Source organism: Carassius carassius, chromosome 29 (assembly GCF_963082965.1).
Source record: "Carassius carassius chromosome 29, fCarCar2.1, whole genome shotgun sequence".
In the NCBI taxonomy this organism is placed as follows: Eukaryota; Metazoa; Chordata; class Actinopteri; order Cypriniformes; family Cyprinidae; genus Carassius; species Carassius carassius.
In genome coordinates this window covers 30,426,259-30,451,075 of record NC_081783.1, presented here as the reverse complement: position 1 = coordinate 30,451,075, position 24,817 = coordinate 30,426,259, and the positions used below count along the sequence as shown (strand labels likewise).

Sequence of the window (24,817 nt, the reverse complement as noted above, 5' to 3'; positions counted from 1 at the left end):
AAAAGTATTTAAACCCTTCAGAATGTCTCCTTTTGTGATCCAGTGAAGAAATTCATATCTGGAATGACGATTTTGGAATTTTTTTTTTTCTTTTTTTTGGTGAACTATGAAAAATGCTTCCTTGTAAATTAGTTAATTGGCTGTTTAAACAAAAGGAACATTTAATTGATGTGAGCATCATTGATTAGCTTTTTGGTCACATTAGCATAAAGAAAAATACTATTTTTATTTTTTTATTATTGTGGAAACATTTATTAGAGTTTAAAATACTTTCACACATTTAGAAAAAAAACACAAATGACATCAGTAATTTGTCAGTTTAAGTCTACATATAATTGTACAAAATGTTTTTTTTTTCATGTAAATGTAATTGAGAACACAAGTACATATTCCCCACAGTAATACTTCAGTATAGTAGTGCTATTACTGTCAGTCATGCTAGCAGTGCCAATGCCATTACTCAAACACGTCACACATATCCACGTCAATTTACTACTGTTTCTCATTCAAGGCCTGCCTCACAACCCTTAATTTATTATAATTGTAATTACAGAAATTAATTACAGATGAAACTTTGTATATTTATAAAAAAAATATATAAGGACAATGTAAAAATGCATGTACACAATAAGTGCATTGTATCAAATGATTCATTTGAATGTAAGTACACAGTAGTTAAGGCCACTTGATATAAAGTGGGAGCACGTAACTGACAGAATTCACATGGACTCAAATTCATTAATGCGCTGTTTGGTGTTTCCTTGTCGGATTTGTCGTAAGGTCTTGTATTTGTCCCTCCCTAACCTCACGTTCTCGGCATGGATCAGATCATTTGCAGTTTTCTTGCTTTCATCACGAGTATCTGCCAGCTCAGAGCCTGCAAACACATAAGCAAATCATACGCATCATTTCAGTGGGACTGATCTTGTTATTTGCTCTTTGGATTATGCTACAAATATTTGGCAGAATCATGATTTTTATCTTATTTTTTATAAACTGCTCTCCCAAAACAATAAACACTGCACTCCTGCAGTTAACACAGCAGGTTAAATCAATAAATATCCAGTAATTTATCAAATTATTTTACCGTTTATTTTCCTAAAGTGAGTTCTTTAAAACTTTTTCTCCTCTTTTCTTCACTTGTTATCTCTATAAATTTTCCTGAGTTTTACTAACGGGCCACAAGAAATGAAAGAAAGCAGAGGCTCTTGAAAAAGGTTTTAAAAATCTTTTTTTACAAACATGATGACTGTGTCTTCTATTCACCTGAAGGCGCTTCTGCAGACGTTCATTCTGCTCTGTTTCTGTCACGCGCTGTTCTTCACTGCGGTCTTGACATGTTCCAGTGGATGTGAGCTCAGCGCTGGCCTCAGCTCTGCTCTCATCATTTTCATCATGGTCGTTCTCCGTCTGGGACATTGCCTGGATGTGGACCCCAATAAGCTTACTCTTCATCTCCTCTTTTGTCTTCTCCAGGTCTACCTCAACCATAATCGCCTGCCAAGATATTCATACTGAGACTGCTAATGTCTTTGTCTGAGGCTAACCATATGAAACAGATGCAACAGTACATTTACACTCACCCTTCTCTGCCATTTCCTGGCTTCATCCTCTTTCTTCTGTTTGGCATCTTCCAAAAGAGTGATCTTGGATGTCAGCTCGGCCAACTCTGTTGCCTTTAGATATAAATGTTAATTCCATGTAAAGTGTTTCAGGCCGAGGAAAAGAGAAGAGGTGCTACAGAAATGTACAGTATGAAAAAAATAAGGTGTTTTTAGAACTTTTGAATAATGTGACTATTTAGGTGACTCCTAAATAAAACAATTCACTTTTTAAAGGGCACAATATGGGCACATTAAGACTAAGTTTGGAGTGGACATGATCCACCCCCATTGTACGGAAAAGAGCTAAGTGTACATGCTTCTTAATTTCTAATATGTGCTTGGAATGTCATTTATAGTGAGTGATGAAATAATTTTGTCATTCTGAATGATTTTATTTGTTTCTTTTGTACTTATGCTTTAATACCATATTTTCCTGGTTCTTCATCTGGCTCTCAGATTGCTGAAGTAATGCTGACCACTTTTTCTGCAATCCTTCGGTCTTTCTCCAGTCGCTCAGCTTCTTCCTGCGCAAACTTCCTCTCCCGCTCCAGCTCCAATGCCCGCTTGGTCCGCTCTTCAATTTCTGGACAACACAACTATGTGTTAAACAAATAAACTCCTCAGAAAAATAAAATATGATAGAAATATGTAATGTGTCTCTGTTTGATCATCCAGGCTTTCACAGCAACAATGTCTCAACCAATAGCTTCAGAGTGTGGAGGGACTATGTGATTAATTGCAGACAGGTGGTGTATTTAGGAAACCATTTTTAGAACAGCCACTATTTTTCCAATTCTATTTGGTAAGTTTAATTGTGAGGAAATAACACACTTTACCAAACCCATAAACTATTAATGTGACGTATACTAATAGGTAGACATTTGTAGTTCCAACCCTCTTAAGCTTTTTTGGTCTGCTCTTCAATTTATCGAAGTCTTTCCATGAGCTCCATTGTCTCTCTTGCAATCTTCTCAGTTTCTTTCGCTGCATTTTCTCTTCTTTTTTTCTCATTTTCCAGAAGTGCTCTAAAATTAAAATGCATTAAAAATATTGTCACCACTAAAACATTATGCTCAAAATCTAATGAGTCTTTTTCAAACAGTAATTTTAAGTCAAATACAAATATTAATTTTGAAGAAGATTTTGATTGAAAATGTCTCTGTTGCATATGTACCCCTGATTTCTTGAGTAGGAAATGAGACACTGCATTGGTTACTGACACTATAGAAACAACCTTAACGTCTGAAGCCTTTACATGATCATACCAGTTCATAGGCTGATGGCACTAGCACCACCCCACCATGCCCCAAGAATCACCTTAGATTTACATAAAGGAAGTGACAGCAGTAACGAAAGAGTATGGCCAATTTATACAGCATCCCGTTCCCTACTCAGGGAACCAGCATAAGATATGTAAATGAGACTTTCCTTTTCATAGGTTCACTCAATGCTAGTAGGCAGGTAGCTTCGATATATTTAACTCCTGTTACCCCTTCTGTGGTTCAAAAAGAAACACACTGTAAAAAAAGAAAAGTTGACTTAACTTAAAATTACAAGGTAATTTGCTGCACAGCTTTTTTGAGTTTACTCAACTTTTAAACGAATTCGTTCACTTAACTCAATTCACATGTAAGGTCACATGTCTCCCAACTTAAGATCTTCTTTTGTTCAGCTGATTGAGTTTTTATAGTTAAAAAGAACTTTTATTTCAACTTTTAATGTTATTTTCACTTGACTTAATAAAGTACGTTCAGTTGACTAAAATGTTTTTACACAGCATCACAAGGTTAAAAAAACTACTACATGCTTGATATTTTGGTCCAGGTTTTATTTCAAACCAGCTATATATCCAGCTCCCGGGAGCAACTGGGGGTTCAGTGCCTTGCGCAAAAGTACTTCAGTCATGAGTATTGAGAGTGGAAGAGAGCGCTGTTCATTCACCCCCCCCCCCCCCCCCCACCCCACATACAACTCCTGCCAGCACAGAAACTAGAACCTGCGACCTTCAAGTTACAAGTCCAACTCTCTCGCCACAGCTGCCCCCAACCAAGTCAACCAAGCTATTAAGATTACACCCAATGTTCCCTCTAATTTTTTTACTGTGCTGAGCAAATAAAACAATTCTGAGTGCAAACCTTTAAACTGTGAGCAATTTCATCAAAAATCTTATATTGTCACAAAAAGAGCACGTTTGGGCTATAGTTTGATAGAATATTAGTAAATTTTATTAACTGTTCAACAAATTGTACAGTATAGTAATAATAAATGTTCAATATACTTTTAACCAAACACATATTAAACCAGATCGGATTAAAAATATATACAAACTGTATTAACAAATTTTAGTGTAACAGTGCCATTGCTCTCTTGACTGGCCATGCAGGTCTGTGGAGATTTGGCACCTCTCTCAAAACAGCATGTGAAAACAAAGATGCACCACAATAATAAAATATTAAAGAGCCAGTGGGATGAAAATTCTAAGCTTCCTATCACTGTTTATAAGTCCTGTACAACAGGTTTAAATCCATGCAAGGTTAAAAAACATTGTCATTTTGTCAAAATATCATTTTAAAATTACCTCAATTCTCAGAGATCCCCAAACGGTTCGCGCGAAGCTGTTCAAAAGATTCAGTTTCCTTAAACCCCACCTTTCGGTAGCATACTGTGTTCTGATTGTCAACTGACATAGTTTTGATTGGTTGTTCCGCATGTACGTGTTGTAAAACGAAACGCCCATAGCTCACCTTCGGATGTTTTTAGATAGGGTATTATTACAGTACATAAATACCATGGCATCTATTTTGCCTTATCAATATGAGCCAGAATCTGAAGAGGTAACAGACGAAGTCGTTCAACCAGCCACACAATTAAATCAACGAATTGACCAGGACGTATGACTAAGGACCCATACTCATGTAAGCACGTACATAACCAAACTGAGCACACAACTTCACGGTAAACAATGCGTTAGCATTAACATATAGTGCTAGCGCGACATATTGATAAGACGCTAGGTAGAAAACAAACACATAACTTCATAATCATACTTACAGGTTGTGATTCGGAGATGCTTGTTGGTCCAAATAAAGTTGGTCATGAACCCTCTTTTATGGCCAAACGCTTTGAAAATCCCGCCTTGAACTCACCGAGATTAGAAAAGCAGTCATCAGTGAAATGTTGTGAACACAACAAAAGGGATTTGTTGTACTGCTCTGGTATTGTGGTAAAAATTAATTTTAGCCATTGGTTCTTCTGATCTTTATTCTTTGGCAGTGAAAATAAAACAAACTTGCCTTTACAATTAAAAACACACTGTCTCCTCGACATGATGCTATCACACCAACTACTAACCAGAGCGTCTGTGTGGGGGGTGGGGCAGGTCAGAGTTTTGTTTCTCCCAAGACGGTAGGTGGAGATTAGTATGCAAAGTGTTCTCACTACTTACAAAGAGATGGGCAAAAGATTTGAAATCTATAACGACTCGTTTCAGCGATTCAGAGTCGACTCCTTACTTTAGAAGCCAATAACTTTATAAACCGTGTACTTTTTGGTTGAATTACTTTGCACATTGTTTACACTGATGGACAGCTACATCATACACTGTAATACAGGTAATTTTTGATTTCCCATCTGTGTGGCTCTTTAACTGCCTATTTTCTTTCAGTGACTACAGACCTTGTTAAAGTAACTTAACCTTTAAAATAAAGTGTAAAGCTTTAGCATAATAGATAATTAACCACAATACTTAAACATAATACAATATATAAAATTATATAAAAATGTATATTTCAGCAAAAAGTATAAATATTGCAGTCAAACACATTAAATACATGCATTATTACTATGCATTTCTTAATAATGTAGCCTATAAAACATGTACCTTTAAAACTTCTCCCGTCTGTCCTTAATATCTTTCCAGTGGTTACAGACCTTATCCAGATTGATAGACCCATCTGCTTGTGTATACCGTATTCTCATTAGCTGATCCAAGTGGGTGTCCCCAAACTTTGGGGACAAACAGAATAATGTCTGCTGTATTTAAAGCACTGTCATGTTTCCCCAACAGCTCGTTCACATGGGTGCTCCAGTGAACATGCTGCGCGAGATACTGAGATCGAAGTTTTTCCATCTTAGCTCTGGCAAAGCAATGAGCATCAATAATGCTAAGATTGCTGTACTGCAGGGAAACACTGAGCTGAGCTAGTTCTTCCAACACATCTCCGAGAACAGTAATTGCAACTCTGTACTTGGGATCAGATAGTTTTTTGAGACAGTATTTCACAATCGAGTCGTCATTGTCTGCTTTTTTTGGACAGTACTCCGATAACAGACTGTAATTCTGCAAAAATGCATTAACAGCTTGGTAACGCGACAGCCAGCGAACCTCATTCAGTGGTCTGAAAGACAGTGAATCCACTTCTAAAACCTTTGCCAACTCGTCGAATTTGATTTTCTTCACAGAAGACCTTCTTAAAAGTGTTTACACTTCTTTTAACAACAGCATGCATATCCATGCATCATCAATTCCCAAATCCTCTCGATGAGCAACGCAGTGCTGCTCTGTAAGGTCTCAGTATTGCAGTGACTCCATTATGTCTGCCTAACATGACAGAAGTGCCGCCAGACGTTAACATGGCCATTTTCTGCAAATCAAGTCCATGATCAGTGTAGAAATGTATTATTGCATCAGCAATATCCTGGGCACTGCATCGTTCCAGCTGAATGATCCCGGCAAATACAGTTTTGTATGTGATTTTGTTCTCTAAACTTAATGTAAAGAACAAGCATTTTATGTACTGCAATGTCTGTGCTTTCATAGACTATCAGCGTGTGAATATTGGCATTTCTTAAATCTTCCATAGTCTCAGCTTGTACAACTTCATTAATTGACTCCACAAATAAGATTTTAGCTTCGGAGCAAATTTTGCACACAATCCCATTAGCTCCGTAAATAAATATTTCAGACAATTTAACCAATTTATCAGGGCCATCGCTTGTATCCGTTTGAACTATTTCATTTAGCCATTCTTGTTTGAAAGTCAAACAAACCTTTTTTTAAGCTGTTACAGAGATGTTTCATCTTTTAGTTTTGCCATTGCCGAGTGGATGCACATTGTCTGCGTGGACTGAACTGACCTTCAATTAGTCTGCGCGTGGCTTAAAGGGAATGTTGATTAAACCTCTTTTTGTCTTCCTGCAATGTCTGGTTGTGGCTTGCATCAAGTTCAAGATACTAATGCTTGCATACAGAACAGCCACAGACTCCACACCCTCCTATTCTACTCACTATTATGAGTCTACATCCCTTCCAGAATCCTGGGGTCAGTAAGTGTGTAACCATCACATGTGATGATACCTTTTCGTTCACTGTTCTTTGCTGGTGGAATGATCTCCCCACCTCTTCCAGAATGCCAAATCCCTGACAACATTTAAGAGACAGCTGAAAATGGACTCAGACCTCATCCTGTTTGTAGGACACAAGAAGCCACAGAGGAAGCCACATTCAGGCAATAAAACCACCCAAATGTAAGTGAGAAAGTCCAGCCTACTGCTGCATAGACCTCCTCTAAGGGCACACATTTGAATAATACCCAAGATCCCGCCATCCCTCTGGTGAAATGTGCTATCACTCTCATAGAAGGAGTGACACCTGCACTGCTACCTGTATATACCATCTCACTCACCCTGACCACCCAGAGGACCAGCCTGTTTTAACATCATCAGGCCCAGTGCTGACTCTTTATAGCTGACCAGTAGCTGATCTGGGGTGTGTTTCCCAAAAGCAACTATGATCGCAAGTTCCATCATTACAAATGGAGTTCAGAGGAACTTGTGATGATAGATGGCTAACAATAATATTGGGAAATGCACCTCTATTTTCCTTAAAGGGATGGTTGATTGAGATTTCATTTTTTAACATTAGTTAGTATGTAATGTTGCTGTTTGAGCATAAACAATATCTGCAAAGTTATGAAGTTGAAAGTTAAATGCAAACAGAGATATCTTTTACAATTCTGTCAGTTAAATGTCTACAGAAACAGCTGGTAGGGACTAAAACAAGTAACTTCCCAGGTTCATGACATAACAAACCTATATAAACCTACCCTTGGGAAAAGGCAGCAAAGGGGGCGAGGCCATGATGTGCTGCTTTAGAGAAGAAGAGGAGAAAACTAGAGTTGCACGTAAAAATCTATTCATATATGAATCATGATTCATGTTCTAAAGCAGCGGTTCTTAAAGAGGTCCTATTGTACTCTTTTACAAAGTCTTGATTTTGTTTTGGGGGTGTACTAGAACAGACTCTCATACTAGGTTGTTTGAAAAACATTTTTAAAAACATATTTTACATTATTACAACACCTCTCTCCCCAGTCTGGCATGAACGTCTCGAATACTTCCTATATCAACTGAAGGCCCCCCTCCTGAAATACGTGTGATACGTGTGTATCTAAAATGTGTTGTGATTGGTTAGCTGGGCCAGTGTGTGCAGTGTGTGTTGTGATTGGCAGCACACGGCGCCTGGTCAGGAAATGTCACGCTCCTTTACCATAGCCGCCTGCTGTGAGCTTCAGTTTAAATATTGTGTCAAAATCAAATCAATTTGAGCTCAATTTAAACAAAGATGATTGTAACCACTCTAAGTTCGTCTGTCTTGGGACTCTAGCGCAGGGGCGTCGGACTGGGGGTAAAACCAGTACTGATTACCAGGGCCCTAAAGGAAGAGAGGGCCCTTGAAAAGTCTGGAATATATATTTTCAAGGGGAGGGGGGCCCATTAGGACTGCTTTTGTATAGGGCCTGGGATCTTGTGTAGCGCCCCTGCTCTAGCGTGTCTCCGATATAGTGATAACACTCGCTGCCTTCTCTAGTGCAGCTCAACCAGGTCTCATCCCATTTGTTGATCTTTGTGATATCACAAATCCCTGAAAATATGCTTTGTAATTTAAAGGATTCATTCATTGTAATTTTTGAAAAGTGATTTATGTTAAACAAAATATCTCCGTTTGAATTGGACTTAGAGCTTTGTAACTTTGCAGATCTTTTTTATGCTGAAACAGCAACATTACAGACTAACTACAGTTGAAAAAGTGAAAAAGCATAATAGCACCCCTTTATTACAGTTCCTCATGTCCCCCTGCTCTGCACACGCTCTGCATATCTCTCTCTCTCTCATTCAGGTCAGCTCCAACTATGAACTGTTCCAATTACATACTTATTTTCACATAGCTATGAAAAGCATTAAACATGGACACGCATGTAGTTGCGATACTGTATTAAAGCTTTAAAAGCTAACTTAAGCAGTAGCATTTACAGATAACAGCGTATATAAATGTATGAGACAACAACAAACAAAAAACATAGGCCTTCCATTAAAAGTTGTGCTTGCACAGGTTCTCCACGATCCTCTTAATATCCCCTGCTTCTCATTTTGGCTCAAACTGACAAAGTGGTATTAATGACACCATTGACACCATTAATGACAACACAATGGAGCAGATGCTGATTTTAAACAAAGCATTAACACATGTTAAACTGCACCCCATAAACACAATCAAGCCTAGAAAAAATAAAAAACAGAGAACAACCCCTTCTTTCTCCATGGTCAAACATGAAAGTTTTCCAGAAACATAGGTATTGGCACATATGTGTAATTAGTAGGATATTAAGTAGTCCAGCAGGTGGCACTAATGGATTGTATAATGTTATGTGCATTTGCTAAGTGGAGTAGTAGTAGTAATTTGTGTATGATGGATGTTACACATGGAATAAAGATGCCAGCACCAGCCGTTTCTTATTATTGTTGTTCTGTTGAATATTACAATGTACCAGGTGGTGGGTAAGAAGGACACTATGGACACAATCAAACCACTGGGATTGTTGAAGTTGTGTGGAAATGTTCGCACAAATTAGAGGACTTTCAAACTGTATTTTGAGTTGTATGCTGCAGCTACTGGACAAGCGGATCCTGAAATATTGTATTGTGTTGTTACTTTAATTTTGAGGAAGAGGCAGACAAGAAAGAAAAAAAAGAAAAGGTACTGGGAAAAGAAATAGTTCAGATTAAATAATAAAAACATCTCATTGTTTGTCAAAGAAGAATGAGATTTATGAATGATATGGTTTTAGAATGTGAATGCAGCATGAAAGAGAGGCTTTCAATTGGTTTCTTACAGACTTCAAAATAAGGGCAAAAACTTGCAGTTCTAATGCACGGAGAGACTTCATGATTCATGATCATGATATTTGTGATAAGAGAATGATTGATACGGCAAACTGAACTCACCTCGGATTATACTGTCAAAATGTGCCAATCCACCAAATTAGCGAGACAGGAAGTGATGCAGTTTGATGTGGATAATTCTTCGGTGATGTCAAGTAGTAGGTGCCATTTCATTCAGAGACAAGAATCAAGGTCATTCAAGAAGAGGTATTTGGATGATGGAACCCCCTGAGCAGCGCAACCAGATCTGTCATCCACAGCTGGTGTGGCCAATCTTAAACTATGAGCAGGACTCTTGAATCTTGACCAGTACTGCTAGCAGAAGTGGAAAAGGAGGAAAGGTGTAATAAAGGCCCAGATGCCAATAATATGCTATGGCATCTACCCAAGTGTTCTCCTTGGGCCCACTGAGTACCATAGGGAACACAGTGTAGTTTCCTGGGAGGCAAAAAGCTCCATCTGTGACCTCCTGAACTGGGTCCAGGTGGCTTGCATGATCTCTGGCTGCAGTCACCATTCTCCTGGTCTAGGTACTCCCATTGACAGTATGTTGGCTGACACATTGTCTACCCCAGAAGATGTAAGACCCTGTGCCCATGCTCATATGAGGAGATCTCGAATAGCCATGGAGGGATAGAGAGTGCGTTCTCCCGTGATGGTTTATGTAAGACACCTCTGTGGAACTCTCTCTGTGCACACTGGTCTTCTGCCCAAGAGGGCTTCTAACCTTGAAACAGGTGATTTCACCATATGTCCCCACAACCGATCGTGGTTGCATCCATCTCTGTTCTTTCCCTTGACAAATTCTGATCTCAAAGGGCCTTCTGCTGGAGGCCTGGCTTTTAAAACCACAACTTCATGGCTAAGATACAAGGATCCATTCACAAAATTCTCTGACCGCTTTCATGTGCATTCCCTTTGCTACTTCTGAACCATTTATGTAATACTACCCAAGAGACTGCTGCCATCAAACCAAAAGGTCTCCATCCACACATCTCAGATTTTTTTGATTTTTCCATTATATGGTATATATTCTCCACAGTATCAGATTCCTCTGGGGTGTAAACATGTTCTCATAGTCTTTGAGTCCAGAACCAAGCCAAAATACAATACCATTCTGCATAGGGTGAGACAGCGCTTCTACTCTTTCAACATCATAAATAATCTGTATCGCTGCTCTTCTGTACTGCTCCTCGCCTGCTTTATGGTTGGGGCACATATCAGTCAGTTGTCCAAGTAATTTGTGATGCAAATTCCCTGCTGATTGACGAAAATAAATGCTGCATTCATGCACTTTGTACAACTACAAGTAGCTAGAGACAGCCAAAGGGAAAGTTCGGGAAGGGAAGTTGGGACCTCTGCCAAGAGGGACCTGCATTCCACATTTTCTTTCAAGACTGTTGGGAAAATATTGTAACATGGGGGCTTTTTTTCTGAACTGAAGCCTGTATCGGAACCTGTGGTATTGATAACCCAATGGCACTGGGTACACTGGCCCCAGTGAACGGGATGCTGAGGTATAAAGTGTTACTTTGGAGGTTGACAAGTGTCTGTGCCATGACCAGCATCCTGACATATGTAAATATGCCTGCTTTGTCGGCTATTGTTGGTGAAAAGTGTGGTGGACCAAGGTATGATGTGAGTTTCCCCAGCACTGGCTAGATTAGGCTGAATGTCCTGTACCATTCACCCAGTTTGCCGCACTGAGAAGTTAGTTCCTTTACCTTGCATAACTGTTCCAAGGCTGTCTCTAATGGAGGCAGTGTCAAATGCACTAAAAGATGTAACTACATAAAAATGTGCTGACTTTCTTTATGTCGACCTATGACCTTATGACACTGTCCTTGGCCAAAGTTTTATTAAACTATTGTAATACCTCTTTGACAGCAGCCAAGATTGGAAATGTTGTTTTGAGGAAGTGAAATGGTACATGAAGAGCTGCTGCCGATGACATGACCATTACAATTGTAAAGTATGAATGCACTTTGGAAACTGACATCTGGACCAAAAATCAGAAGACACAGTACATGACATAGAAATGACTTCAGGCCCATTCACAAGAAAAATAACAAAAACATTAACTATAAAGATAAAGTCTTTAATTTCATGCTACATTTAAGACAACCCATGGCATAACTATAATATTATAATGAAAATAACTATAATGATATTATGATATGGTGATAATGACGAAGGAACAATTGGGATCACTGGGACTGCATTGAGAGCACTGATAGCTAATAAATCCATATGAATTTAACAGGCTCACTTATTAAATGGTAGGCAGAAAACAGTAAACAGAAAAGTACATCACAAAGATTGGATGGACTCAAAACGTAGCATGCTGAGGACATCTTCTGGTTAAAGCCATGTAAATGCAAATAGATCAGCAAAAAAATGAAACTAGTACTGATTCATATGTAACTGTTAACAAAACTGATTAAAATCTCATATATGGCAAAAGCATCTGTTTTCCTGGGTGTCTTTGTGGAATGTAATAGGACATCTACAATGTCTTTCACAATTCTTGTTTGCTGTGATGGATAAAACACCCAAAAATGGCCAGATTCTGAAAAATGTGTAAAATCTAGTCACATAATTCAAATATACTGGTCTACAAGTCAAACTTGGTAAGCCTCTAATGTAATCTAGTGGAGACAAGATGGAAATCTAATTCTGAAACAGTATGATGGCATTGCAACAATAAACAGTATGACGAAGAAAAATGCATCAACAAGAATACTCTTTAAACTGTGGTGACTTTTTAAGCCATTGAAAGCTTTAGTTCTGCCATGGTCTGTAAAAATAAGAAACCAGTGCGAAGCAGCCAGAGGTTACTGTATTCTCACTGATATTGCATTGTGACTTGTGTGCAATGCTTGGACACACTACTGTTGCTAAACAGTTTAGCAGCAAGTGGAATTTACATGCTCTACAAAAAAGCAGCATTCCTCATTTAGAAATTGTGTCAGTTAAGGGTGATTGGTGTGATAATAAAAGGCAGTCTGTGACATGCTGTCAAAGTGCTAGTTGATGAGTTGGGGTTTAATGAGGAAAGCACAGAGGAAAGCTTAACTGCCACCTGCAAAAAACTGCTTTTTAAGAATTTGCCATGTACTATGCATCCCAGCAGGAAAGAGTTTTTGCAAACATATTTGCATGTACATAATGAAGCAGAGTCATCAGTGAATGACATGGACACATTAAGTAGGCCTGCATATTTATGTATTTATTGATTGATTTAGAAATATCGAAGATATGTCTGTTTTGTTTTTAGGGAAATTTAATAGTTATTGTTAATGATTGGATAGGCATTGCAAAAAGCAAAAAGGCTCTATGTATATTCTATAACAGTATATCTAAATGCTTTAAAGGTCAATGTAAAGTTCCTTTTGTGGGTGGAAGTGGGACAAAACATAATTGTGACAGGTAGGATCAGGAGAACATTATTTTTTTACTTATCCCTAACATTCTTGTGCAATAAACTATTCATTAACATCTATGCTAATATCTGACCAAAAAAAAAGTTACAAAGCAGACATATCAGTCCACATTACAGAACTATTAGAGGAAATCCATACAGAAGCCATACTCATGATATTGTGGCTACTGTAACTAACTGCATCCAACAGAAGAGTAGACAATCCAACTTTCTCTGAATCGTTCATCAATGGCAAAGTGCTCAGCCCTATGAAATGCTTCTGGCAGACTAAAATGTGCTCAAATTCTCAATTAATTATTGAGTCTGCATTAGTGGGTCTGCATAAAAGACAGATAAAGATAAAGTGATTTTACCTCAGGTATCATAAAAAACAGCTTTAGGGATGCAATGTCTGTGCTGTGTGATACATCTGTTATTAATGTTGTCACCTCTCTTGTTGTCTCATATTCTTCTCCTCCCTGGCCTGAGCTTTCATCTGCTGCACCTCAATGGTGTCTGGCTTGCGGCGTCGCATGTAAAGGTCATGGTCTCCCATGCACAGAGCCAGGATACGCTTGTTAATGCGCAGACGAGGTGCATAGAACACAAAGTCCTGTGGATGAGCAAAGGACATGTAGTGCAGCAAGTGAAAGACTGTGAACAAATGAATAAAATGATGGTTAAAGTTATAATTTTCAATTACCGGTGACTTTTTGTCTATAGGCTTAATGACAAATTTCTTGTCATTGAAAGAAATATTCCGTATCTCACTCCAAGGGAATCCGATCTTAGGTGTCAGCTTGTTGAAAAACAGGAATACTAACATGTCACAGTCCATTGCAAAGAATTTACAACACATCAAATTAGTTGTATTAGTTGCATCAAAGTTATGAATAAAACATAGATAAAGATGTACTTGTCTGAACGTTCATAAATGTTAAGACCTAAAGCATCAACACCCAACCGCAACTCTGATCCTTTTTTGTTTTTGATGCTGAAATAGTTCACTGCATACATCTCCAGGTCCTGGGAAATCTTCAAGTATTCTATCATAGCATCCTCTCTGTGGAGATAAAGCTTTACTCACCATGCACTCTAACGGTTAGTTTTAGGTTCAGAAGTTGTGATTGTTCTACCTGAGCAGGCCTTTGTGTTGCTTATGCCACACCTGGATTCGTTCTTCCCACAGCTCTTTAGACAGTTTGTGTTGCTCTAGAACTCTAAAAGAAGGTATTTAAATGAAAAAACCGGCAACTTTCAAAATGCAATACTAAAATCCATTTAAATCGTAGTTAATGTTAAAACAATAGAAAAGAGAAGCACCTTTGTGGCAGCAGTTTGTCTCTGCACAAATATCCAGACACGTGATATTCGTTGTTGTAGTCACTGTATTTCATCTGCACAGCGTATGAGGCCAGGAGAACAGCTGTCTCAGGTGGACAGTAGATATCATCGTTCAAGATCCCCTCTTTCACCTGGAGGAAGAAGAGACGCTGTGTAGCTTCCTGAATCAGCTCTTCAGCCACGTCCTCAGGGTAGAACTTTGCTTGGAATTTAATCAGCAGTGGGTTATCCTTTCTGACATCTTGAGCAGTCACCTAACATATGAACACGAATGCATTTGTTACATGTTTCACTATGTTCTTTTCAAGCAATCAAGTACTGCAAAGAAAAACTCAGTATTCACAGAAATACAAAATCTATGACACATTAAGTTTGTTTCTTGTTCTTGCTTTCCATTTTTGCTTTTCCACAGGTTTTAAGGATCCAACAGTTAATTTGAACTCAATACTGTAGATCCCCAAAATACTTAAGCTTGATTTACTAGATGTTTTTTTTTAGAAACACTCACTGTTAACATGTCCTAACAAGATCATATTTAATTTACCCCAAACCCAAACAACTCTATGATATATGAATATTTTTTTTTTCATTGTTGTATATTTAAAACAGCCCAAGCATGCCTATACATATAGAATGCTGAATCAAACTAATTCATAAAGTAAAAGTGTAAATAAATCAAATCCATAGCACATTGCAAGTGATAAAGGGCTTAGTTCCATTTCAGCCTATTGCAAGGTTTCCACCAGCAGTGGGCACTCGTGAATGAGATAGTTAGCAAGAGAATGGCATAAAAAATAAAATAAAAATGAAGTGGAATGGTGCTCCCGTGTGTCCATTCTCCTTCTTCTACAGGTCAGGAGTGGAACAGCATGAGTGCTCCCTGTTGTTCTTGGTCTGTTTTAGCATGCTGAGCTAACAAGCCATTTAGTAAAACACAGATTTCATGTTTTAGATATGCACCACATCTTCCAGCGAGGCACTTACAGACCCATGCCCACATTGCAGTTCACTGCCTATGTCTGTGAGACAGTTGCATTTGGCTAGATTTGACCATAACTAGGAATCCAATATTTTGGATTGCAAACCACAAAAAAATGCAATGTCCCTGGACATTTTTTCAAATTAAATGCTGGGGTGTTTGAAAACACATGTTGTCTGTGAACACCCAGCAGCTTATACAGATGGAACATGCTCCAAAATACAGAATGCCAGCTGCAGCCTACTTCATAAAAAAAAAGTAATTTACACAAAGCTCTTACTGCATGTTATGGTTATTAAACATCCATTATGAAACCATTAAAACTACACAATTTCCTTATGTTGTATTAAAGGGTTTCGTTTCTATCTACAGGTGAATTCAAGTTTTCAAGAATGAAAAATCCTGACCTTGGCCATTTGTCCAATGTACAAGCTTGAAAATCCTAGCCAGAAAGTTTGAAGTTGTATTAAAAGCTTAAAGTTTGAGGGTTTTCAGATTTAACTAATTTGAAGTTTTCAAGTTTTGAAGGCAATAAAATCTATCAGAAAAATAGATAAATATATAAGAAATAGTAAACTAGCATTTAATTAACATGATTAGCAAGTCCCCACCATGTTGTTATCAAGTTTCTAATATACATTTTAGCAAGTAACTAGCATGTCACTAGCATGTTTCAGACATGATTAGCAAGTGACTAGCATGTCACTAGAATGTAGTTAGCATGATTAGCAAGTCACTAGCATGTTTCTGGCATGATTAGCAAGTGACTAGCATGTCTTTAGCATGATAAACAAGTGACTAGCATGTCACTAGCATGTTGTTAGCATGATTAACAAGTGAATAGCACATCATTAGCATGATTACCAAGTTACTAGCATGTGGCTAGCATGTTTCCAGCATGATTAGAATGTGATAAGCATGCCGTTATCATGTTTCCAGCATGATTAGCAGGTGACTAGCATGTTCCTAGCATGATTAACAAATGACTAGCATGTCACTAGCATGTTATTAACATTATTAGCAAGTGAAGAGCATGTCATTAGCATGATTAGCAAGTTACTAAATTGTTGTTCGGTTGATTAGCAAGTGACTAGCATGTCACTATCATGATTAGCAAATGACTAGCATGTCATTAGCATGATTAACAAATGACTAGCATGTCACTAGCATGTTGTTAGCATGATTAGTAAGTGACTAGCATGTTGCTAGCATGACTACCAAGTGACTAGCATGTCATGATTAGCAAGTTACTAGCATGAAGAACTCAAGTTGCTATACTCACATAAAACATTAACTATATCTTCAGGATTAATGATGATAAACTTATCATTTTAAAGGTCTTTGTGTGATTGGTAAATTGGTCTCAGTAAATTTCAAAGTTGTCACTTGTATTATAAGAAAGATTGAAAACTTTTCTAGAATTGTGTTCTGCTGAGTTTGGTGTGTCTCCCTTTAGGGGTCGGTGGGAATGTTTATCTATCTCCAGTAAGGTGTGAACCTAACAAACCAAAAGGTCTTTTATGTTTTTACAACTGATTTGAAGATTTCTTTGTTGTCTGGTCTGAATATATAAGGGAAGTGACAAAACACTACTTTGCGATTCTATAGTGAGATCAGACCATAGTGTGGAGTGTATTTCATGTATTTCAATGATGCAAGGTTGCCATGTGGCTAAAATCTGATTCACAATTGCATTATCTTTTTCTAAACTGGCTTCTAATTGTTTCATTATGTAATTGGCTTGATACAATTTTACCTGACTAATAATAAAATGTTATATTTGATTTATTCTGAACTCTCCTGAAATCACTATGACTAGTAAACTGATGAGGCTTTTGTTACTGCAAATCTTTGGCTAGGATAGGTCAAACTGAAGGCTCATGAATGATAGGAGCAGTAGGCATGTCATTGGAGACCTTGTCTATGTCTATCGCTGATATTTGTACGGACATGTACGAAGTGAAATACACTTTTTGTTATAAGCAAGCAGTAGGTGGCAGGCAAAACAGGTAATTAGTCTACCTACACTCTCTGCCTAAAAATCAGACCTGCGAATTTGTGAGCATAAGTTCCACGTAAGGCCAACTTGAGACTTAAAAGAGACAATAGGTACCGATCACTCCTTTTAAAATTAAGTTAATTTTCTAATTAATTTATTTAAAAAGTAATTAGTTACATTACTAGTTACTTTTACTAGTATTTTTTTCCATGAAATTAACATGAAAAAGTAAGTTTTGTGTCACCTAGCCACAATTGATTATTGTCTGATTATTGTCATTGGTTTCAGGTGTGTGTCATTAATTACCCATATCAGCTCCACTATAATAGCTGTATTCTGTTCTCTGTTTATAATCCGGTCTACAACATCCCTATGTGTGTCTCCTGCCTGTTCTGTCCTGGATTTACCCTTGTGTGGATTTACTAAAGACTATTTGCATTCATCTTCATCTTTTTTGTGAGTTTATCCTCACCATAGCTGTGACAGAAGACCGGACCTAGAAATAAAGATGTCCCCGACGTGTTTTCCTCATGCATTTTTGTTTTTGTCAGTTTTTGTTTTTTGTTATGGACTATTATGCCTCCCAACTCATCTTCATTGCCCATGCTAACCCAGACCTGCTTGAGTTTGCCAGAAACTTAACTGTTTTCGCCACTGTCTCTGTCTGGATCAAGGTGAATCTTCACCATGCCATCAACCCCCCTACACCACTGGACTGAGTTGAAGGGAGGCCATCATCCAGTAGGAGCATCAAACCACAATCCAAAACGCTGAGTGAAGCAAGAGCCTGAGCCCATTGCTGACAGAGAGCCATCGCCAGAAAGAGCAACTGAGCTGAGGATTGCCCCTGAGCCAGAGCCTGAGACATCAGACCAGTTGTGAGAGCCGGCTACAGTGTTCACCACAGCAGAGAGCGCCGTGGACAGTGAGAGTATGGAGGGAAGCTCTGCCCACTGCTCCATGGCTGAGGGTGAGCCGAGCTCAGTAGATTTTAATTGGAATACAACCTGAACTATCTGCCTGCCACAAATGATCTGTTTGCCCTGATCTGACTATCTGTCCTGAATTGACAATGGAGGTTGTCCTCCTGTCACTGGTGCCCCCCTTGTTGGGAGTGGCCTTGTGGTGTGTTTGGGCAGCTCACACCGTTCCTGAGCCCCCTGAGCATCCTGAACTCCTGCCCAGCCATCCTATCCCAGCACCTCTGTACCAGTCCTCACCATCACCACCGCTGTCTCCTGGCCATCTCTCTGCTCACCTTCAGCACACCATATTTTGGTGGGACTGCCAGTCTCAATCGCCGTCATAGCTGGAGGATCCCTTGTCTCCACTGCCAGCCCCTTCGACCCAGCCGTTCCACCATGGCTCCTAGCTCCCTCCTCTCCATCATGGACCATCAGTCCACCAGCTCCACTGGGCTCCCTCTGGCTTTGCCTTGGTATGTCATTGACCATCCACCGCCTCGGGACTCCACTCCTCCGGCTACTCACTCTCACGGACCTTTTCCTGGACTGTACCCAGCTGGTGGAATGACCTCGCAATCTCAATTCGAACACTCATTCGAGTCTTTACTCATTTTCAAAAAACATCTAAAGACTCATCTTTTTTGCCAGCACTTGACCAACTAATACTAGCATTTACCTTACCTTTTCTTGTCTATCCTACTCTTTGGAAAAAAAACATAGCTACAGGTTCTGTGCTAGACTGAGACTTGTAATGGCACCTCTATACTGTTGTTATTCTCTTGTTGGTTTGATTGCTTCCATTGTTCTCACTTGTAAGTCGCTTTGGATAAAACGTCTCTAGGTTACGTATATAACCCTAGTTCCTCAAGGAAACGAGACGCTGCGTCGAAAACGCTTTGGGGAACGTGTTTCGCGTGAGCGACTCTGAATATCATATCCAATCTGTCTTATAGAAGAGCGTGACGTCACGGGCGGGGTGATGTAAGCGACCAGGAAGCTATAAAGGCAGAAGCCGCGCAGCTTGCTTCAGCTTCGAGTACCAGCAAGCGCTGGCAGAGGTGCCGGGGGTATGGCCTCGAGACGCAGCGTCTCGTTCCCTCGAGGAACTAGGGGTACATACGTAACCTAGAGACGTTCCTCTTCAGAAACTCGAGCTGCATCGAAAATGCTTTGGGGAACGAGTACCAACGCTGCCAGACTACCAAACCCCTGCCTAGTGTGTATCCGAAGAGCACAGCTTAGGACGAGAGGACTGAAGTGCCTGGAGTGACTGGAATGTCTAAGCCATAGAGTCTTGCAAAAGTAGGAGGCGTGGACCCCCCCCCCGCAATATTGCATATGTCCAGCATGGACACACCTGCTAGAAAGGCCTTGGAGGCCGCCATACCCCGTTTAGAGTGAGCCTTAGCTCCCGACAGTGGGAGACGACCAGAGGACTCATAGTGGCGTTGATAGTCTCAACTATCCAACGACTAATAGTCTGCTTAGAAGCAGGAAACCCCTCTTGGGGGGACCGCAGCATACAAGCAATTGGTCCGTTTTTTCTCCACAGGGCAGCTCTGTGGACGTGTGCATTCAGCGCTCGAGCTGGACACACACAATTGAGCTTCTCTTGGTCGGACTCCCAAAAGGGAGGAGGACAGAAGGCCTGCAGCACTACAGGTTGTGGTGCGATAGAGGGCACCATAGGAACATATCCCGCTCGAGGGTATATGAACACTTTGGTCATGCCAGGTGCAAAATCAAGATAGGTAGGGGCCACTGAGAGGACCTGTAAATCTCCAACTTTCCTCAGAGAGGTAATGGCCAACAGAAAGGCGGTTTTAAGAGTCAGATGTCTGCGAGATATCTTGAATCGGTTTGAATGGAGATTTGCAGAGAGCCTCTAACACCACACCCAAGTCCCAGGGGGGAACACGGGACCGTACTGGAGGTCTCAGCCTCAGCGCACCGCAGAGGAAACGTGTAACTAAGGGGTGTCATTAATGCTGCTCGTTATACAGTTGTGAAACTGATGCTTGTGTAACTGTTTGTCTGTGCAACTGATGTTTATGCAGCTTATGTTTGTGCAACTGCGAGCTCATCGATGCCCTCCGTTTCAATCTCCTCGGAGAAAAAAGGGCGGTGCGTCACGGCTTTCACTCGGGGGGAAGGACCGCAACACTCGGGCTTCTGCACCCGGAGATCGGGCAGATCTGGCAGGTGAGGTAGGAGATAGGGAAGCGCCCGTCTCCATACCCTCCAGCAGATCTTATCTGCGAACCCAGTGAGTGCAGGCGCCGCTCCACCTCTCCAGTCGGCAGTCCTACCTCCTCCCTGGCTCCTCCCTCCGTCTGGTCTGTCTGGACTCCTATAGTCACCCCCCTTCTCTTCATCCGGCCACCTCCTGAACCTCCTCCTGCCTGCCTTCCTGTCAACCCTTTGCCATCCCCTGTCGCCATCCCACACGAGAGAAGGGCAAACTGTCAGACCTCATGGACTTGTTTTGTTGTGTTTTCTACCTTATGTGCTCTGTTTGACCTAGTTTCTATTTCTTTCTGATTATTGTCATTGGTTTCAGGTAGGTGTCATTAATTACCCTTGTCAGCTCCACTATATTAGTTCTGTCAGTGTTCTGTTCTCTGTTTGTCATCCGGTCTACTATGTCCCTGTTTTTGTCTTCTGCCTGTTCTGTTCTGGATTTACTCTTGTGTGGATTTATTAAAGACTATTTGCATTCAGCTTTGTGCATTTATCTCACCGTAGCTGTGACAGGGTGCTCCCTTTATCTCAGTTTAGCGCAGTCTCACAAAGCTCTTATATATAGTCTTTCTACAATTCGTGTGTTATAATGAGAGGATTTGTGAGCACACAATTTCAGCACTGCACAGGAGTCTAGCATTTTGAGTGGTGAGTAGTAGTGTTAATTTCGTCAGACGAGACGAGACGAAATATGTTCGTCAACAACCTTTTTTTCATGACTAAGACGAGACGATGACAAGACTGCACCACTGTCCAAAAACGCAGACTAAATTAACATGCATTATTGTTGACGAAAAAAGACGAGACGAAAATGTTTTGCATAAAATAAAAACTAAGATAAAATCTCTCTTCATTTTCGTCTACAATCGTCTCTGCTTTTTCATCAACTGTTACGCCTTTAAAAATTCAGAACGAGTTTGCAGCTTCCCGCTGTTGCTCAAGTTACAGGTCTCATACTCCTGTTGCTGCCAGCCTGTGGCTGCAACACAAAACTGCTGAACACACAACACCTGAAGCGAACAAGAGTGACGAGCGAGCGACGACGACATTCTAAGTCGAAGGAAGAGGCTCGATATTTGTGTGTTATAGTTAGCTGCGGTCTGTTATCAAGAAATAAAATAGTGTGTGCGTAAAAAGAATTTGTCCACACGCCGCTCAAAAAATACAAAATAAAAAAAAATTCCTGAGCTAAATATGACTAAAACTAACAAGAACATTTGGCACAAGACTAAGACTAAGACTAAATTAAAAATAGGTGACGAAATTAACACTAGTGAGTAGATTCTCTAATTTGCTATTATGTTACTGAAATCAACTTTGCTCTGCAGTAAACGAATGTTATAAATAAAAACCCAGCCTATGCTTGTGCCTGTTAATTGTTTTTATGTTATATTAGTTGTTCTTGTTGCTTTTGTGCAATAGATAAATCACAGTTTGTGTTTTTTAGATATTTTATGTTTAGAAATTTCTACTTTGCAGGTGATTCCCGCAAATAATTTTATTCTTCTGCATCCCTCGTGCGAGTTTCCACACACAGCTACAGAATGTGTATTTTTCTCTCTCCATGGTAGTATCCGTGTCACAGGTGCTTAACCAATCAAAGTAGGTATCAGGTAGAGGATGCTGCATGTGCTACACCTTCTAAATGATAAAACACTGCATTCTGTTGGCAATGATGTAATGCACAGAGACCTCTGCTTGGAACTATAATTAAATTACTATTTTGAAAATTTAATTACTCCATTACTAAAAAAGTAATCAAATAACAGTAACTCGTTAAGTAATGCGTAACTGCCCAACACTGTTGACAATACACAACAGATAAGTGTTCGCGCCAAAAGTTTTTGAGACTGTTGTGATACAGCCCAATTTCTGGCTTTTTCTTTGGTAATTTGCCTCTTGTTGAAGAATAGAGCAAGAAAAATAATTCATCACCTTGTTTAAAGAGATGATTCTACGGTTCTACATAAGTTCTTGTTTTCTATAAATTTTGGATTACTTTAAATACTCAACACTTATCATAAAACAGTTTGCTTTCACATCTTGTGTCCTATGTTCTTGTTCTTTGGTAAGTGACAGAGAAAGATTAGCTGACAAATGTTGCAGAAGCCTATTTTCATGTTCCGATCGCCATGCATCACATGATGTTCCTATACTTCAGTTTTATAAGCCAGATAGGATTCTGCCATGTAGTCCATGACATTCATCAGAATGGCACTATTTTGTCACTATGCATGCCTTTCTATCTCAGTCTCAATCTCTTGCTTAGTTTTATCTCCATTCATCTTTCCAGTATGGGATGTTTTTGAGACTGATTGCAATGCTAATGGCAAGCATTAATGTGATTCCTTTAGGGCTACTTCACCTACAACCACTGCAAGTGTAGAACAACAAGCTTTGGTTGCATCCATCTCATCTCCATCAACAAGTTGTTGTGTCATTGCATACATGCTTGTTTGGAAATGGATAAGTCTTTTTTATTTGACAGTAGGCATACCATAGGCCCAGCCTATGAACAACATTTACCTGCTGGAGATGTTTGTAGCTTCTCTGGCTTTAAAGCACTTTTTTTTCCAGTGCCAGCAACCTGCCATGTCAGGAATGTTTGCTATGGCTCACTTACAGTATTCTAACATTGTCACATCCCCAGTTTGCATTACTAAAGGGATGTTTATGTACTGTGAGTGTTCAGTCAGGCTGGAGACACTCTGTCCAGGAACTGGCTACATATTCACCGGAATGTAGCTCTATGTATATGGCAGGAATTTGGTAAGGTGAAATGAAACATCCCACTACCCACTGTGGTCTGCCAGATGGAAATATCCCTCATACAGCTGGTTGGTTTGTCCCCTGTATGCATTTTTATCCCATTTCCAGACTTATTCAGGGCAGACGCAGGGTGCCTCTGGTAGCTCCACGGTGGCTGTCCAGACTATGGTTTCGCAAGTCTCCCACATACTCAAACAAATAGCTTACTTCCAAGTTTAAAAAAAAAGTCTTCAAGACGACTAAATTTAAAACAAGAAAACAGGTACCCATATATTGAAATTAAAGTTAAATATTTCAAGAGAGTTACCAGCTGTTATGTTTAGGGTTATGGCAAGGTTATGAGAATGAAATGAAAAGAAAGTAAATTATTTGTGGAAATTGATAAAGCAAATACTGAATTTAATGTTAAATACTTTGAAATAGTATATAATTTTTTTTACTGCTGTTGGTTTGTGATTGTCTCAGTCATACAGCAAGTGGTGGTGGGTGAATATTCGTGGGGTGCCGCGGACGAGGTCCCAGAGGAGGCGGAGGGTGCAGCTCATGGTTCACAGAGGTGGCGGTGGCTGCTCGGGAAGCACCAGAGGCGAAGGTGTCTGCTCACAATTCCGGTTCTGCCCTGGGTTCCCACCCCACCGGCTCTGCCTCAGTCCCCAAGTCCCCCTCCAGCACACGGACCTGGAGATTCTTTTCGGTTTTGTTTTTGCCCTGTTGGCATTTTTGTTCCAGTTAATTAAAGGATTATTTCTTCCCTGCATTTGGACCCAGACCCTGTTCTTTCCACGGCGCCGTCTCTACCGTGCCGTGACAAGTTGAATTTAAATTTCTTTTTTTTTTCTCTTAAAATCTTTTTTTTTTTTTTTTGTTATAGTCAAGCATGCAAATATGATGAAGATTAACCCGCTTATTGAGTTTCAGCCATGTAGAGAAGTCCTTGCTGTCCTGATACTGGAGTCCAATCGTTTTCACAACCTTCAAGAGAACAAATGCAGTGATCTCACTGATTGTTCAATGTTTATTGTGTTGCATTCAATGACTTTTGTCTTAATTCCATACAAAATACATACTTGGTCAAAAAGTTGTTTACCAGTTGTACTGGGCTTGAATGGCAAACTCCAGCTCAGCATCCATTGTACATTTATCTGAAAATACATGATGTGCAGTAACACATGGTTTTGTTCTTAGGCAGGGTCAGCTGCATTTTAAACAATTGAAATTTAGCAACATTAGTTCTTGACAAGTAACCCCCAAATCCAAGATAACTGCAGAAGAAAT

General features: G+C 39.7%; 1 pseudogene; it reads right to left on the bottom strand.

Annotated features, from left to right (window-relative positions):
* Window positions 1-719: 719 nt before the first annotated feature.
* LOC132110033 (moesin-like) lies at window positions 720-24,673 on the bottom strand (annotated as a pseudogene).
* Between the last annotated feature and the right edge of the window lie 144 nt (window positions 24,674-24,817).